This window comes from Thrips palmi, unplaced genomic scaffold, assembly GCF_012932325.1.
Source record: "Thrips palmi isolate BJ-2018 unplaced genomic scaffold, TpBJ-2018v1 HiC_scaffold_19, whole genome shotgun sequence".
Lineage (NCBI taxonomy): Eukaryota > Metazoa > Arthropoda > Insecta > Thysanoptera > Thripidae > Thrips > Thrips palmi.
The window spans coordinates 8,716,176-8,731,951 of NW_023144628.1; positions in this window are offsets into that span (position 1 = coordinate 8,716,176).

Consider the following 15,776-nt stretch of genomic DNA (forward strand, 5'->3'; position numbering starts at 1 on the left):
TCAGTTGTGTGCGGCATGCACTTGGTGCGTGCCTGTAGGCACACACTTCTTTCCTGCATGCCTGGCAGTCACACACCTCTTGGTGCATTCATGGCAGGCACATACTTCTTTTCTGCATGTCTTGCAGGCACAACTGCTTGGTGCCCGGCAGGCATACACTTCTTGGTGTATTGCCTGGCAGGTACACACTTCTTTGCTGCATGCCTCAGGCACACACTTGCTTGTGTGCATGCCTCAGGCACACCCCGTACGAAAATGTTGGAGTCCGAAAAGCAGCCAAAAACAACCGTTTGCGGACCGTCCGAAACGGCTCCAAAAGTCGGACCGGGACAGTTCCTAAATCCGCCCTCGGACAGTTCCCAAAAACATTGAAAAAGACCAAAGTCAGAAAGATTCCGGACTTGTCCTGAGTACCAACGCTAGTCGAAAAACGGACAGTCCGAACAAATGCACCAGCCTGCTGCCCCTCGCCCCTCCCTTTCCCCCTTCCCCTTTCCCTTCGGACGCAGGTTGCTTCGGCCGGCCGGCCGGCCGGGGATTTTCCGCGGGAGCGCGCCCTAGCGCCGGCTGGGCTCACCCTACCTGGCTCGGCTGGGCGGCCACCACTGCCGTGGCGGCTCGGCTCGACTCGGCTCGGGGCACGGTGGCCGGTCAGACACGGCAAGGGACGCGATTTACAGCCTCCAGTGGAATATTACACACAAATTTTGATCATGCACTAACTGTAGCATACCTGCAAGTACATGCCTGCAAAGCGGACTCGTTGAAGCTGTTTGCAAATGATGGGAACACTTGGGGACGAGGGTGAAAGAGGAGAGGCGAATAAAATAATACACCTCCCACCCTCTCACCGCCCGTCCTTCAAGTTTGAGAGACACACACACTTGCGGTAGCCAGCAGCCAGCGGATAGTTGTTTGTTTGGGACACTTAGTACAGCAACGCACTCAAATTCGATCAATGTTTAGGAAAACGCCGTACACGACACCTCACCAAAAATTACTTCTAGAACAGTCGCGAATCGCCTGAACATCGCTCCGAGAAAGTAACGAGTGGAAAGTAGATGTGACTTGTGCGCGTTCCTCATGTTCACTGATCACAGATGCGCTGCTGTGCGATGTGACTCGCTCAACAGCGCGCCGAAAACTGGCGAAAACTGCATCTCTGGCCGCGTCCGCCAGGGCGCCAGGTAACCTCGGCGACCCTTCGGGCCTTCGGCTTGCTTCGGCACGCCGGCGTGCGGCGTTTTCCGCGTACCCAGTTGCCGGGACGTCCGGGCGCCCCGGCTCGGCCCGGGCCCGGGCCAGCTGCACCTAGGCAGGACTCTTTCGGACAGTCCTTGACTTTGAGTGGTTCAGAAACCAAGAAACGGAACTGTCCGGTCCGGACTCCGATTCGGCCCGGACTCTATTCGGGCCTAACCAGAGGGAAAGCGGAACTGTCCGGGGCTGGTGGACAAGTTTGGAATAGTCCTTGGCTAGGTTTCGGAACTCTTCGCTATTGTAAGGGACACTTGCATTTGTGCATGCATTAGCTACGGCAAAAGTGTGCCTGCAGGCATGCTCCAAGAAGTGCGTGCCTGGCACACAATTGAGTTTGCAGAGTACATACGAGGAAGCAACACAGAATGACAGTTAATCTAGTTTGTGCATTTCTCGTATCAATAGAGACGGTGGAAGGTCATTCAAATGTGTGGATAGAAATACATTTATACGAGAACCGTCCAAATTTTGTTTAACCAAGGCCCGGAAGTTTGCTAACACGCGTTTGAAGTGCTCATGCTGCTAGAAAATTAAACCACGGCGAAATCAGACCGGTAAAGCATGCATTTGAAGAGGATGGGACACTTCGAACACCTTTGGGGCAGCCAGGATGCGTGCGAGCGCGCCCCTCGCAGTAGTCACTTCCTTCAATAAATTAAATGCGCGCATAACAACCGCTTGGCACCGAAACCGGGATGATATCTGCTCGGTAAGGCATGCTTTTGTAGAGGATGGGGCACTTCGAGGACCTTCTAGGCAGCCAGGATGCGAGCGCGCGCGCGCCTTGCAGTCACCAGGTGGGTCCACCAAACTCGATTCACGCATAGGAATCGATTGGCACTCGAACCGGGGTGATATCTGCTCGGTAAAGCATGCTTTTGTAGAGGATGGGGCACTTCGAGGACCTTCTAGGAGGCCAGGATGCGAGCGCGCGCACGCCCTGCAGTCGCCAGGCGGGTCCACCAAACTCGATTCACGCATAGGAATCGATTGGCACTCGAACCGGGGTGATATCTGCTCGGTAAAGCATGCTTTTGTAGAGGATGGGGCACTTCGAGGACCTTCTAGGAGGCCAGGATGCGAGCGCGCGCACGCCCTGCAGTCACCAGGTGGGTCCAAGAAACTCGATTCAAGCATAGGAATCGATTGGCACTCGAACCGGAGTGATATCTGCTCGGTAAAGCATGCTTTCGTAGAGGATGCATGCTTTTGTAGAGGATGGGGCACTTCGAGGACCTTCTAGGCGGCCAGGATGCGCGCCTATGCACCGCATACTATCGAGATTGGTGTCAAAATGACCGTCTTGAAGAGACGAATCGAATGAGCCCACTACCAAGTTGATCAGACGTCATTTAGCCGTCGTTTGTAGATGATTTAGCACTTCTTGGCCTCGAACAGGATGAAGGAGCCCGATTTCGGCGTGGCACCATATCCAGATCGATAGAGCACCCCCGAAAACATAAAGGAGGACTATTATTTCGTTTTCATCACAAAGTGCAAGGTTGGCCTGTTTTTTGTCCCTTAACGTCCCCACTACAAGGGGCCTGCCACTTTTTGCACTCACCCCTCACACTCACTCGGTGATTGAAAATTGGCCCAGTACCCATCCAGCCGCACGGTGGGCGAAGAGACCGGTAGAGTCGGTCAAAATCCTGGACGCGTTTGGAAACTCCAGAATCGCTACATGGGACTTAGATTGAACCGAACGTGTGACCCCTCCAATGGATTGCTCTTCGAACGCGGAATCCATTGGTGGGGTCACACGTTCGGTTCGAGTCCGTTCAGCGACTCTGGAGCTCAAAACGCGTCTAAAGTTTGGGCCGCCCGCGTCTCGGTCTTCTGGTCCACTGAGCGATCCTTACGTCCTGCGAGACAGTGGTGGCGGTGGCACTCCCTAGGCTGATGAGGGCGGGCAGGCATTCCTGGGACGCGGAGACGAGGCGAGACGAGGAGAGAGGGGAGGCGAATCCCGGAGGATGGACAAGGATGGACAAGGATGGGGAGGGAGAAGAAAGCAAAGGCGTCCGTGCAGCGCGCGAAGAACGCGAAGAAGCCGCCGCGAGGGGGGGGGGGAGGGGGAACCGGTCGGGAAGGGGGAGGGGCGCCTCGGTGGAGTCCAGGCCCAGTCCAGTCAGTCCATGCCGGGCATCGCGAGGCGAGAGAGGGCCCCGCAGCGCGTCGAGAGGCCGCGAGGCAGTATGAACCTCGCCGGGACGGAGTGACGAATCGAGTGACGAACCGAGAGACGAACACCGTCACGGACACTGGGAAGGACACAGTGCGACGGAGTGGCGAACTGTGTGACGAGGACGTCGAGGCCCTGGGCCGAGGCCGTCGCTTGAGGCCGAGGATACGGGCCGCACAGCGCATGTGACATGAGGACCATGGACTCCAGGTGAGCGAATCTAGACGAGGGAGGGACACCCCGGCACGCCCCCGGACGTGGGACACCTCCCGAGACCCTTGAGACACCCGCCACCATGGATCAGAGCACAATGGGATAGAAGGCCGGCGCCGGCAGCCAACACTCCAGACGCGTTTTGGGCTCCAGAGCCGCTAGACAGGGACTTGAACTCCATCAATGGAGTCCTCGTTCGGAGAGCAATCCATCGGTGGCGTCACACAATCCGGTTCGCGTACCATTCAGCAACTCTGGAGCCCAAAACGCGTTTGGGATTTTGACCGCGGTCCTCTTGCCCACTGTGCAGTGTTTTCCCAGCGGAGAGTGACACGTCTGAATGTGTTGGGCGCTGGGTGTCTGGAGAGCGCGGGTTTTAGAATAACTCTCGCCCTACAAAAGTTGCTATCACTGATTCCACCTCAGTTGCACGTGCGTGCCGTTCGTGCCTTGCCCCAGTGTGCCGGTCATGGATCGCCGGCCGCCTCGCCACAAAAACGGCAAATGGCCCTTCTCGCAACCTCTCATATTTCTTTCGCACCTGCAAGCTGCTCCACTCCACCGCCTAACCTTAGGTCAGCCTCAGCCTCATCCTCTTCCTTAACCTTAACCTTAGCCTCAGCCTCAGCCTCAGCCTCAGCCTCAGCCTCAGCCTCAGCCTCAGCCTCAGCCTCAGCCTCAGTCTCAGCCTCAGCCTCAGCCTCAGCCTCAGCCTCAGCCTCAGCCTCAGCCTCAGCCTCAGCCTCAGCCTCAGCCTCAGCCTCAGCCTCAGCCTCAGTCTCAGCCTCAGCCTCAGCCTCAGCCTCAGTCTCAGCCTCAGTCTCAGCCTCAGCCTCAGCCTCAGCCTCAGTCTCAGCCTCAGTCTCAGTCTCAGCCTCAGCTTTTAGCCTCAGTCACAGCCTCAGCCTCAGTCTTAGAGCCTCAGCGCGCTGACGCGTCAGCGACAAGCAGAGTCGGTTTCGGCCTTCCTTCGGGTGCAGTCCGGCGCGGGCCTAAGTGAGCCGAAGTCACTTGGCGTCCGCTTCGTGCTTCGCGTCGAGTTGAAGTTCCGGTCCGGCGAGCCAAAGCAGCCAAAGCCCATCCCCGAGTCCGGCGGCACCCACTTCCAGCGACACGCCTGCGCGCCCCGCCCCGCCCCGCCCCGCCCCGCCCCGCCCCGCCCCGCCCCGCCCCGCCGGCACCCACTTTGGCCGCCGACGGGCGACGCTCCCGAGTCCGAAAATGATTCCAAGTCGCCGCCAGTGTAGCCACACCAGACAAAGACACACAGCGGGACCGCTCCATCATAATGGTTGTGATCGTGACCTCGTGCATGGCGTGGCATGGCAGGGCAGGGCATGGCAGGGCAGGGCATGGCAGGGCATGGCAGGGCAGGGCATGGCAGGGCAGGGCAGGGCAGGGCATGGCATGGCATGGCAGGGCAGGGCATGGCAGGGCATGGCATGGCATGGCAGGGCAGGGCATGGCAGGGCATGGCTAGGTCGACACATTAACGTGTGTTTTACGGCCTCGGATGGCAGGGATGGCATGGATGGCAGGGCGCATGCACCGTTACCGCCCAGCGTCGCGAGCACGCCGTCGAGTCGCCAAGTTCGTCACCGCGCGCCATACGCACTCCGGAATGCCCTCGCGACACACGAGGAGACAATCACAGGCTGCGAATGTGGCGGCGCGGTAGCCGAGCTCGACGCGACTTCGCGCCCCGTACCCAAGTTCACGGGTTCGAACACCACCCACCGTCCGCAGTTGCCGACTCAATCTTGTCCCTGTTTCAAAGAGGAAACAGGAGACGAAATGTCATGTGCTGATTGCCGTTCGGCCGCCGCTGATTGTGCATCGGCGTGACTAACACTCACCCTGTACGTTCCTGGTTAGCCGAGGGCGCATCGAGGTGCGCGCGGAATCCCAGGCTCGCGGGTTCGATTCCCGAGCAATTACATTTTGCGCGCTATCCTGGCGGTGCGTCCAATCGCGGCGCCCAGCCGAGCGCCGCTTCAGCGGTGCCTGCACTGCACGCGCCCGTTCTCCAGCGACTCTCCAGCGCGCCTCCACTGGCTCTCCAGTGACTCTCCACTAGTCTCAAGGAGCGTGATACCGCGAAATACGATCCAGCAAACAAGGCGCAGCAGACAATGGCGGCTGGGCAAGTCCTCCGACACGCAGTACACAGCGAAATCAAAACTTATTTTTTTAAAAAGGGTTCTGGAAAAAAAGTGTCATTTATCCTAGGGGATATCGTTCCGATGGGGGTCCCCTGTTATAAAGGAAGAGGCGCTTAGCTCTTGGCTTCCGGCTGGCTTCCTGCCTGGCTGCCTGCCTGGCTGCCTGCCTGGCTTCCTGCCTGGCTTCCGGCTGGCTGCCTGCCTGGCTTCCTGCCTGGCTGCCTGCCTGGCTGCCTGCCTGGCTTCCTGCCTGGCTGCCTGCCTGGCTGCCTGCCTGGCTTCCTGCCTGGCTTCCTGCCTGGCTTCCTGCCTGGAATGGATTTGCGCTTTTTCCCGCGAATGTGCCACTTCCCTTTTTCGCACGACCATGACGTACTTTGTGCGCAAAATGGAGGCACTAGAATTTTAACATTAAATGATTTTGTACCATTTTCGTATACGCAGTCTCACACTATTTTTAACATGCAAATTTTTTCAACAACACAATTTGTACACAAGATCGCACAAATTCGTGCAAAATTTAGAATAAATGTGAACGAATCACGAATGCCCAAAAGTGCGTGAGATCACGAAGGAATTGAGTGTGTTTTTAGGACTGCGGGATTCTTCACACTAAATGTCATAAACAATTTTGTACGGGACATCACAGTTTTTTGTGCAATTTTCGTAATTGTACAAGATTTTGTACTAATTTGTACGAACAGTTCGTGTGCACAAAAAACTGTGATGTCTCGTACAAAATTTGTACAAAAACATTAAGTGTGTGCCAGGCATGCACTTCTTGGTGCATGCCTGCAGGCACACACTTCCTGGTGCATGCCTCAGGCACACACTTGCTTGTATGCATGCATAAGCGACGGCAAGTGTGTGCCTGAGGCATGCACCAGGAAGTGTGTGCCTGCCAGGCATGCAGAAGAGAAGTGTGTGCCTGCCAGGCATGCACTAGGAAGTGTGTGCCTTCAGGCATGCACCAAGAAGTGCATGCCTGGCACACACTTGAGTTTGCAGAGTGGAAAGCAAGGAAGGCGGATAAGGAAGGGATTCAGAAGGACGCGCTTCGCTGCAAGGCAGGGCAGTGCCAGGGCACTGGAAGGCGGCCAGCTGTCCGGCGCTGTCCAGCGTCCAGATGGGTCAGGGGGCGCCAGGCGTGGCGTATCACGCATTCGGAACGCACGCCGTGGCCCGCCGAGCCTCGCCGTGACGAGTCGCGTATAGCGGGAGCAACAAGCTAAGGCATACAGCTTTACTCGGCTCAGCTCGGACCGGTGGGGGAAGCCCCAGGCCGCAGGCAGGGCTCTGTCTTCGCCCGCGCCGCCTCCATCCTCTGCCCGTGCTCGCAGGGGGAAACATCTTCGCGTACGGATCGCAATATTACGAGAGAGCCTCAGTCCCGTACGGCCCCGTATGCAGCAGCGCCGAGCAGCGAACAGTGGGCCAGAAGACCGGTGGAGGCGGCCAAAATTGTCGACTCGTTTGGACCGCCAGAGTCGCTAAATGGGACTCGGACCGAACGTGTGATCGCACCAACGGATTGCTCTCCGACTGAACGGGTAACACGACCGATTCGAGTCCCATTTAGCGACGCTGGAGCTCAAAAGGCGTCTAGAATTTTGACCGCCTCCGCCGATCTTTTGGCCCACTATGCGGTGCCCCCCCAAGGAGGACTTCCGTTCCAAATTTTGAGACTGAACCGCGGGAACGCAGTTCGATGCCGCGGGGTCAAGCCAAGGTTTGATGCATGGACAGGGAACGATGGCCGACGAGCTGGCACGCATATTGTTCCGTGTTTCGGGGAAAACGGACGCCGACGTGTGACCTCCACTTTGACCCGCACGGCGCCGGGAACGCCGGAACGCGCGTGAGCCCTGCTGGAACGGGAACAGGGCGTGGGCGTGTGGAATGGCGGGGCGGGTCGGCCCTCTCTGTTTACACCTCACAGTGGGCCAGACCGGTGGAGGCGGACAAAACTCTAGACGCGTTTTGAGCTCCAGAGTCGCTAAACAGGACTCGAACCGAACGCGTGACCCCACCAATGGATTCCTCGTTCGGAGAGCAATCCATTGGTGGGGTCACACGTTCGGTTCGAGTCCCATTTAGCGACTCTGGAGCTCAAAACGCGTCTAGAATTTCGGCCGCCTCCACCGGTCTTCTGGCCCACTGGCACCTGCAGCTGTGGCGGTTTATGCCCCAGCAGTCCCATCTCCGCATGCATGCCGCTCGGCCGGTTTGGGAACACACGTGGACGCCGAGCCACTTGCTGTTGTTGATGATGATGTGCTTGTTGTTGTTGGATGTTCATGTCACGCCGGGTGTGGTTTGCGGAACACCGTCCGAGGATTCGGGAAGCAGTGCGTCGCGTCGGCGCGAACGCAACCAGAGCGTAAAAATTCTTTCGCTTCGCACACGCGTTCGTATGAACGAATGGCACACACTCACTCACGCACACACACACTCACACATTGAGAGGGATTGAAAGAGGGGGAGAGAGAGAGAGAGAGAGAGAGAGAGAGAGAGAGAGAGAGAGAGAGAGAGAGAGAGACGTGCTTTGTGTTTTGGCATCATTTCTCCGGGCCGCTTGCCGTGGCCGTGGCCGCCGTCTGAAACAACCGTGAAATTCCGCCAAACTCGGACGTGGTGCGCCTTCGAGCCGAAACCCTGAAACGATTGCAAGGAACGCACCCTAGGAAAGACGACAACAAAACTATATCAAATCTCGGTATTTTTTTTAAAACGGGGTTGACGCACATTGTTTACGCAGCGTGGCAAAATACTACGGCAAAAAAACTACGGAAAGGCCAGTTTAAATGCCATTGTTTCACCACAGTGCATGGCTGCACTTTTTCCAATCCACGTTGTACTTATTTGCACAGTTTTCGTTATGATTTTGTTGTACTATTCACACTGCAAAGCCGGTGGTAAGTTTACTTGCCGCAAATTTGGCAAGCCGTTTTATGAATGACAAAAATTCGCAAGCTTGGTCCGGAAATACTCCCCAGCTTGCCAAATAATTTGGCAAGCTTATGAAGATTGCCGATCAAAGCTTACCAAATTTTGGCATTCAAAACGGCTTGCCAAATTTGTGGCAAGCAAACTTACCACTAGCTTTGCAGTGCACCCTTTTTCTTGCAGCTCACTGCTCTTCGGCCAGCGGGTAGCAAGTCATTAAGTGATTGAGCCGTTGGCGCGAGCCGCCGCTACATTGTCAACACTCGAGTGGTAAAGTGATTGAGGCTTCTCGCAGCCCGGTAGCGCGCCAGCAGTGAGCGAGCTGTGTTGTGCCCGTGCCACACACTCGGCCACGCTGAACTGAAGCGTACATTTACGCCTCTCTTCAAGCGTACACTGCAAGGAAAAGTCTGAATAGCACAACAAAAGTACAAAGAAAAGTATGAAAATACGTTCAACGAGGGTAAGAGGTGCAACGGAAATTGCCACTGAGAAAACCACCATACAAACTAGAACTTACAAAGAAAATCAGCTTGTCATAACAAGTTATTTCGAGTATAGATAAGCTTACAAAGAAAATACTTCGTATAATTTACGAACAATTTCTTCGTATAACAAAGTAAAGAAGTTTGTCCTATGTATGCTCAAAATACTTCGTAAGGCTTTAAGCGTGTGTGAAAAGTATGCAACGAGGCCTGGCACTCGTCATGCCGGCCCCATTGTTCTTTGCACAATAATGGTTGTGCTTCGAAATTACATAAATCATCCCTGGTAAAAGAAATGGCATGGATTTGTTGCAGTTGTGTGGTGGCCATTTTTAGCAGTGTACACACAAAATGTTATGTACAGTTTTGTACGAGACATCACAGTTTTTTGTGCACACGAATTTTTCGTACAATTTTTGTACCAAAATGTGCACATTTTTAGCTATTTTTGTACAAAATTGTACAAAATTTTGCACAAATTTGTACGAAAAGTTCGTGTGCACAAAAAACTGCGATGTCTCTGACCAAATTTGTACAAAAACATTTAGTGTGTAGTTCTCCGTTCCACCTCTTCTCCCGCCTATCGAAATGCTGGAGAAAATATCTTATCTGCGCTTGACTCCAAGTGTAAAGTCTTCAAGCGCAAGTTGTATGCTTGACTGAGGCGTGCAGCTAAGCTTCAGTGTTGCCGAACTAACACGTTCGTGTAAAGATGCAATTCAATTCTGCGGCCCTCCACCCGACCTGAAAATTAAATAACAGGAAAAGTAGCGATACACATCGGCAACTTTGGCCCGTCCCGTACATTTAAAAATCTGCGAATTTAGCCTGTGCTTAACCCCAACGGGATTTGAACCTGAGTCTGGAGTCAAAATAGGAGTTATTTTCGTCATCAGCGCCCTCAAAAACATTACAAACAATGCAAAAACTTGAATAAAAAGAAAGTCCAAAATATACCTCACTGGGATTTGAACCCGGGTCCAAACTTCTCCGATTCGCTTGAAACTGGCACCATTGGTTTTGCTTCGTCGCCCCGATTCCAAAAATACCCCTACATGCCCTCCTAGCTGCATCCGTTGCCGAGATCCTCCTCGACCCCATGTAGACCATGATGCACCTGCAGCAGCGCCCCCGGGGCTCGGATCGGATTTGCTGCCACCGGGCGGCTCTTAGGGTCACCCAAGGAGGCTGCATACCAAATTTGGTCAAGATCGGACCACGGGAAGTCCTCGGACGGACGGACGAACGAACGAACGGACGCACAGCAGGGATCATACTATATGCCCGTCCCTCCGTCATTTTTTTACAAAAAATAAACGGGACGGGCCAAAAATGAGCAAATTGAAAAAATAGACGTGTCTGATAACGGTAAGAGCGTCGGTTCTCCCGTGCCGCGGTGCCGGGCTTTTAGCCCTCCATTCGCACCCGGCCCCACTGGGCCGCCAATCGGCAATCGAGCGGGTTTCGGTTCCCCTTCGGGTTTCCCTTCGGGTTCCCCTTTGGTGTCGGAGCACGCCCGGACAAGCGGAGGCAGACGAGGCGCAGCCCGTCCAAGCCTGTCATTAAAGCCCAACCACACCGTAAAAAATGAATGAAAAAGGGTTTCAAGTAGTGGCTCACATTGCAGAGAAAGGGTAGTGAGCCTGCATTTAATCATATCTCAATCTGCTAATGAAACTTTGGCAGTAAATGCTTCGTATATGAATTTTAGGTAATTTGTGAAAAGTAAAACAAAAAATGAAATACGCCTTTTTTTCTCTTTCTACGAAGTACACTCATTCCAGGAACGTGAGGCATCGCGTTGAAACGAAATGTCACTTCCCTTTGAGCATTGTGTCACATTCGTATGGATGCGAATCAGCCATGAATTAGCTAATCACAATTAAACGAATGTAAAACAATGCTCAAAGGAACGTGGCATTTTGTCACAATCACAATTGTAATTATTGGTAGCGACAGCAAGCGGGCTTCGCGGAGGAAAAACTGTTAAAGAATGAACGGTATTCCTCTACTTTTGCATGCATGAAAGAACGCTCGTGTTTTCGGCGGTGGACCTCGGCTGTGGGTTCTATTCTTGGCGTGGGGCGTGTCTAGATGGCGGCTCGCGGCAAGAAGATGCCCCACCAGGTGTAGGCAGGAGGCCCAGGGGCCAGGGCCAGGGCCAGGCGGGCCGGTGTGAGGCTCGTGAGGTGTGGTCAACTTTCTCCTCTCCTCCAGTCAAGTCCAAGGTCATGAGCGTCATCACGAAGTGTGCACCCAGTCCAACGTGGCCCGTGTTAGGTAGCATGGGCGTTGCCGTGGCGTTGCAAGCCCTTCCGGCCCGCCGGCCTTCCACGGACACCACACCGCGTTTTCCTCCAAACCACTGCAACCACTACGTAAAAAGAAAGACCGGAAAATTTCTCAAAATTGTCACTTTTCAACCACACTTCACACTAAATATTATGTACAATATTGTACGAGACATGACAGTTTTTGGTGCACACGAAAGTTTCGTACACTTTTCGTACGAAAAACTGCTCATTTTTCGCCATTTTTGTACAAAATTGTGCGTTTGTACAAATTTGTACGAAAAGTTCGTGCGCACAAAAAACTGTCATGTCTCGTACAAAATTTGTACAAGAACATTAAGTGTGTTAAGCACTGAAATCAGAGCACAAAGTTCTACTCCTCTGCCAAGTCTTAACAAACTCGTAAAGAAGATTTAGATACTGCACGAGGGGCAACATTGGGACATTCGCAAATATTTTCTCTCGAATATGTCTCCTTTTTTAAAAGAAGGACACTGGGAGTTAAAACCCCATGGCTTGAAAGTATATATTTTGTTTTAATGGAAGAAGAAAAACGGCTTTTCGATCTCCCAGCGAGCGGCGGAGACAATTGTGGTGCTGTGCAGGTCTGGTTCTCACTCCCAGACTGCTCAAAAAACGGAAAGTGCCTACTAGGCGCGCGCACACGCGCACACGCGCACACACTAACACACACCAACACACCAAAACACACACCACACAAACACACGCGCACGCACTGCGTGACAGTTCAGCGCCTCGGACGCTGCGTAGACCGCGGTGGAGACTGCAGTGCCTGGGAGCACGGGAGCTCTCTGTACACTGGTACACTGACTACTGACCCTGCCCAATCCAGAGACCTCGCGGCGCCGCAGTTTCTGCTTCCCGGGTTGTCTCAAGCTCAATGCGGACAGAAGACACAGGCTGGGCTCGCAGGGGGCTTTAGACCGAGAGTCGTTTTCATCGCTCCTGTCTCTCCCGCACTCTCAGTGCGTCCCCTATGTGTGCGAGAGAGACAGAGCGACGAAAACGACTCTCGGAATCAGTCTGCTGCCTTGGAGGTCCGATGCCGAAAACGGGGAATTTCGAGAAATTTCGTCGCGGATGCCTTGCCTGGCCGTCCAGGGGACTGGTTCCTCTGGCCCACTTATGATGTGGATGCAGGGTCTCCGAGCCACTCTGAGTGCGCCGCTGGGGAAAGGGGGGGGGGGGAGGGGAGGGGGGGTTAAAGAAAGGGAAAACGAGGAGCCATTTCTTTCTTTTTAACATTTAATTTTCATTAATGGAGATGGAGGTATCAATAAGGGGCGTGGCCTCCTTCCCGTTGGAGGAGCACACAACACGCCGCGGTGGGTTCCTTCATCCTCTCCTGATATCATTTTTTTTGTGGGGTGGGGGAAAGCTGGGAGGACAGGCTAGGGGAATAGCCTCACGGTGTTGTGAATGAGCACTCGGTTGTTGCACACACTGCTAAACCAAGTGTAGCTGGACAGGTACCGAGGGGTCCACTCGGAATTTAAGCGTGCGTGCTAAATTTGTACGCAATTTTTGCACGAATCAGTACGATTCGGCGCACGTACCATGGTACCGAGGGGGTAACCACTTCAAGAAATCGTGTACAGACGACTCGGTATTACGCTGTATTACGGGGGTATTACACGTGTATTACGGCCTTAAAAAGCCAAAATTTGTCACATTTGAACCATAAATGGCATTACGATCACGTGTATTACGCGTAATGCACGGTTTTTGTGTACAGGGCATTACGCGAGTGGTTACCCCCTCGCATGGTACGTACATACCAATTGTACAAAAATATTAGCAGGTTTAAAATTGTGAGAGACCGCGTACAAAACTGTGCACATACATTAAACGTGCGCTCGACAGTGAGCCGCCAGTGAGGCGGTCTGTCTCAGGAACGAGCAGGGCGCAAAACGTTTTCGTCGCTCTGTCTCTCTCACACTTAAGGGCCGTCCCGTCTAGGTGCAAGGGAGACAGAGCGACGAAAACGACTCGGAATCAGTCTGCAGTGCAGATTAGCTCCTTTTCCCACGGCCGTCCACCTCGGTACGTCCACCCCTCTTGCAGTGTGCACACAGCACGCACCGCACCGAGCGGTTATACCGAGTTAATTAATAAAGGTCTCGCGATGGGAAACCCGGCCGCGCGCTCTGTCGCTCTCGCACCGGTGCGGGGGTCGCCTCGCGAGTGCGAGAGAGACAGAGCGACGGCCGTACGCCGGGCTCCACCGGAAGGGCCCGGCCCGACCGGCCTGCGTCCTGCCCGCGGCCCCACGCACAGTGGGCCAGAAGACCGGTGGAGGCGGACAAAAGTCTAGACGCGTTTTGAGCTCCAGAGTCGCTAAATGGGACTCGAACCGATCGTGTGACCCCACCAACGGGTTGCTCTCTGAACGAGGAATCCATTGGTGAGGGCACACGTTCGGTTCGAGTCCCACTTAGCGACTCTGGAGCTCAAAACGCGTCTAGACTTTTGTCCGCCTCCACCGGTCTTCTGGCCCACTGTGCCACGGCGCCCCACGGGCATTGGCGTTGCGTTGCGTCGGAGGCGTCATATTCCCACTGCACTGCTAGTGCAGCGAGGCGACGTGGCGACGCGGGATGGGCGGAGGGCGCTTCTCACCGCCAACACCTGGAGGCCGCGTCCGAGAGTCGTCGCTCTGTCTCTCTCCCACCCGTACGGCACGCCCCACGAGTGCGAGAGAGACAGAGCGACCGAAACGACTCTCGGAATCAGTCTGCTGGAGCGGAGACGGCCTCCCTGGCTACCTCCTCGCGGCGGCGGCGTGGCGCCTCGCAGCCAGTAACGGTGCTCCACTGCATTCGGTCTGTCTGTCTGTCTGTCTGTCTGTCTGTCTGTCTGTCTGTCTGTCTGTCTGTCTGTCTGTCTGTCTGTCTGTCTGTCTGTCTGTCTGTCTGTCTGTCTGTCTGTCTGTCTGTCTGTCTGTCTGTCTGTCTGTTTGTCTGTCTGTCTGTCTGTCTGTCTGTCTGTCTGTCTGTCTGCCTGTCTGTTGGCCGTCCGTCCTTTGCTGTTTAAATCAGTCACTTCAACAGTCGTCTCCCGCGGTACGTGCCCATGTTTGTGTTTGCTCCGGGCAGGACGTCTCTCTCGAATGTGTGCGTGCGTGTGTGTGTGTGTGTGTGTGTGTACGTGTGTGAGTACATGTACTTGTACTTGTGAGCGTGTACGTGTCAGTGTAGTGCCCGCGAGCAACGGGGCTGCAAGTCCTCCGTGTTTGCGACGTCCTTCAAATCCTACCTTTATTTTTAGCGAGCCGCGGCGCGCCGTGCCCGGCGGTGTCCCGCTGACCTCTTCAGGTCACAGGCAAAGCCCTGGCAAAGCAGTCGCGCCTCTTCTCCCTTCCCCTTTGACCCGCACCACCGCATCTTCCTCCTCCCTCCTCTCTCTCTCTCTCTCTCTCTCTCTCTCTCTCTCTCTCTCTCTCTCTCTCCCCTCGCTCACTCGCTCTTTTTGTCCGGGTCGTGTTGCTTCCAAACACCGTGCAGGCCTAAAACTCAAGTCAGGCCGCCCGCACGCCGAGAATGGGGCCGGCCGAACCCCCTCCCACACACACACAAACACACACACACACACACACACACACACACACACACACACACACACACACACACACACACACACACACACACACACACACACGCGCGCGCGCGCGCGCGTCGACGCTCAACCACGTGGACCACGAAAGTCAACATGTTGTCAAAGTGACTGTCACTCTCGAACGTGTGACCCCACCAATGGATTGCTCTCCGAACGTGGAATCCATTGGTGGGGTCACACGCTCGGTTTGACTCATGTTTAGCGACTTTGGAGCTCAAAACGCGTCTGCAGTTTTTGCCGCCGGCGCCGGTCTTTTGGCCCACTGTGCGGCGGTGGGACCGACCAGCCCGGATCCGGATATGGCGGTCCCTTTGGGCAGGAACTCCGCGTATCACGGTGCGCGACTGGAGGGGTTCGCGGCCCTGCAGACTGATTCCGAGAGTCGGGCTGTCTCTCTCTCGCACTCATGGGGCGTCCCGTGTAGGCGCGAGAGAGACAGAGCAACGAGAACGACTCTCGGAATCAGTCTGCTGGGCGACTGCCCTGCCTGCCGTGCCGAGTGACGGATGGCCAGTAAGTGCCGCTCACTGGCGCCGCGCCCGCCCCGCCCCGCCCCGCCCCGCCCCGCCCGCCCCGCCCCGCCCCGCCCCGCCCCGCC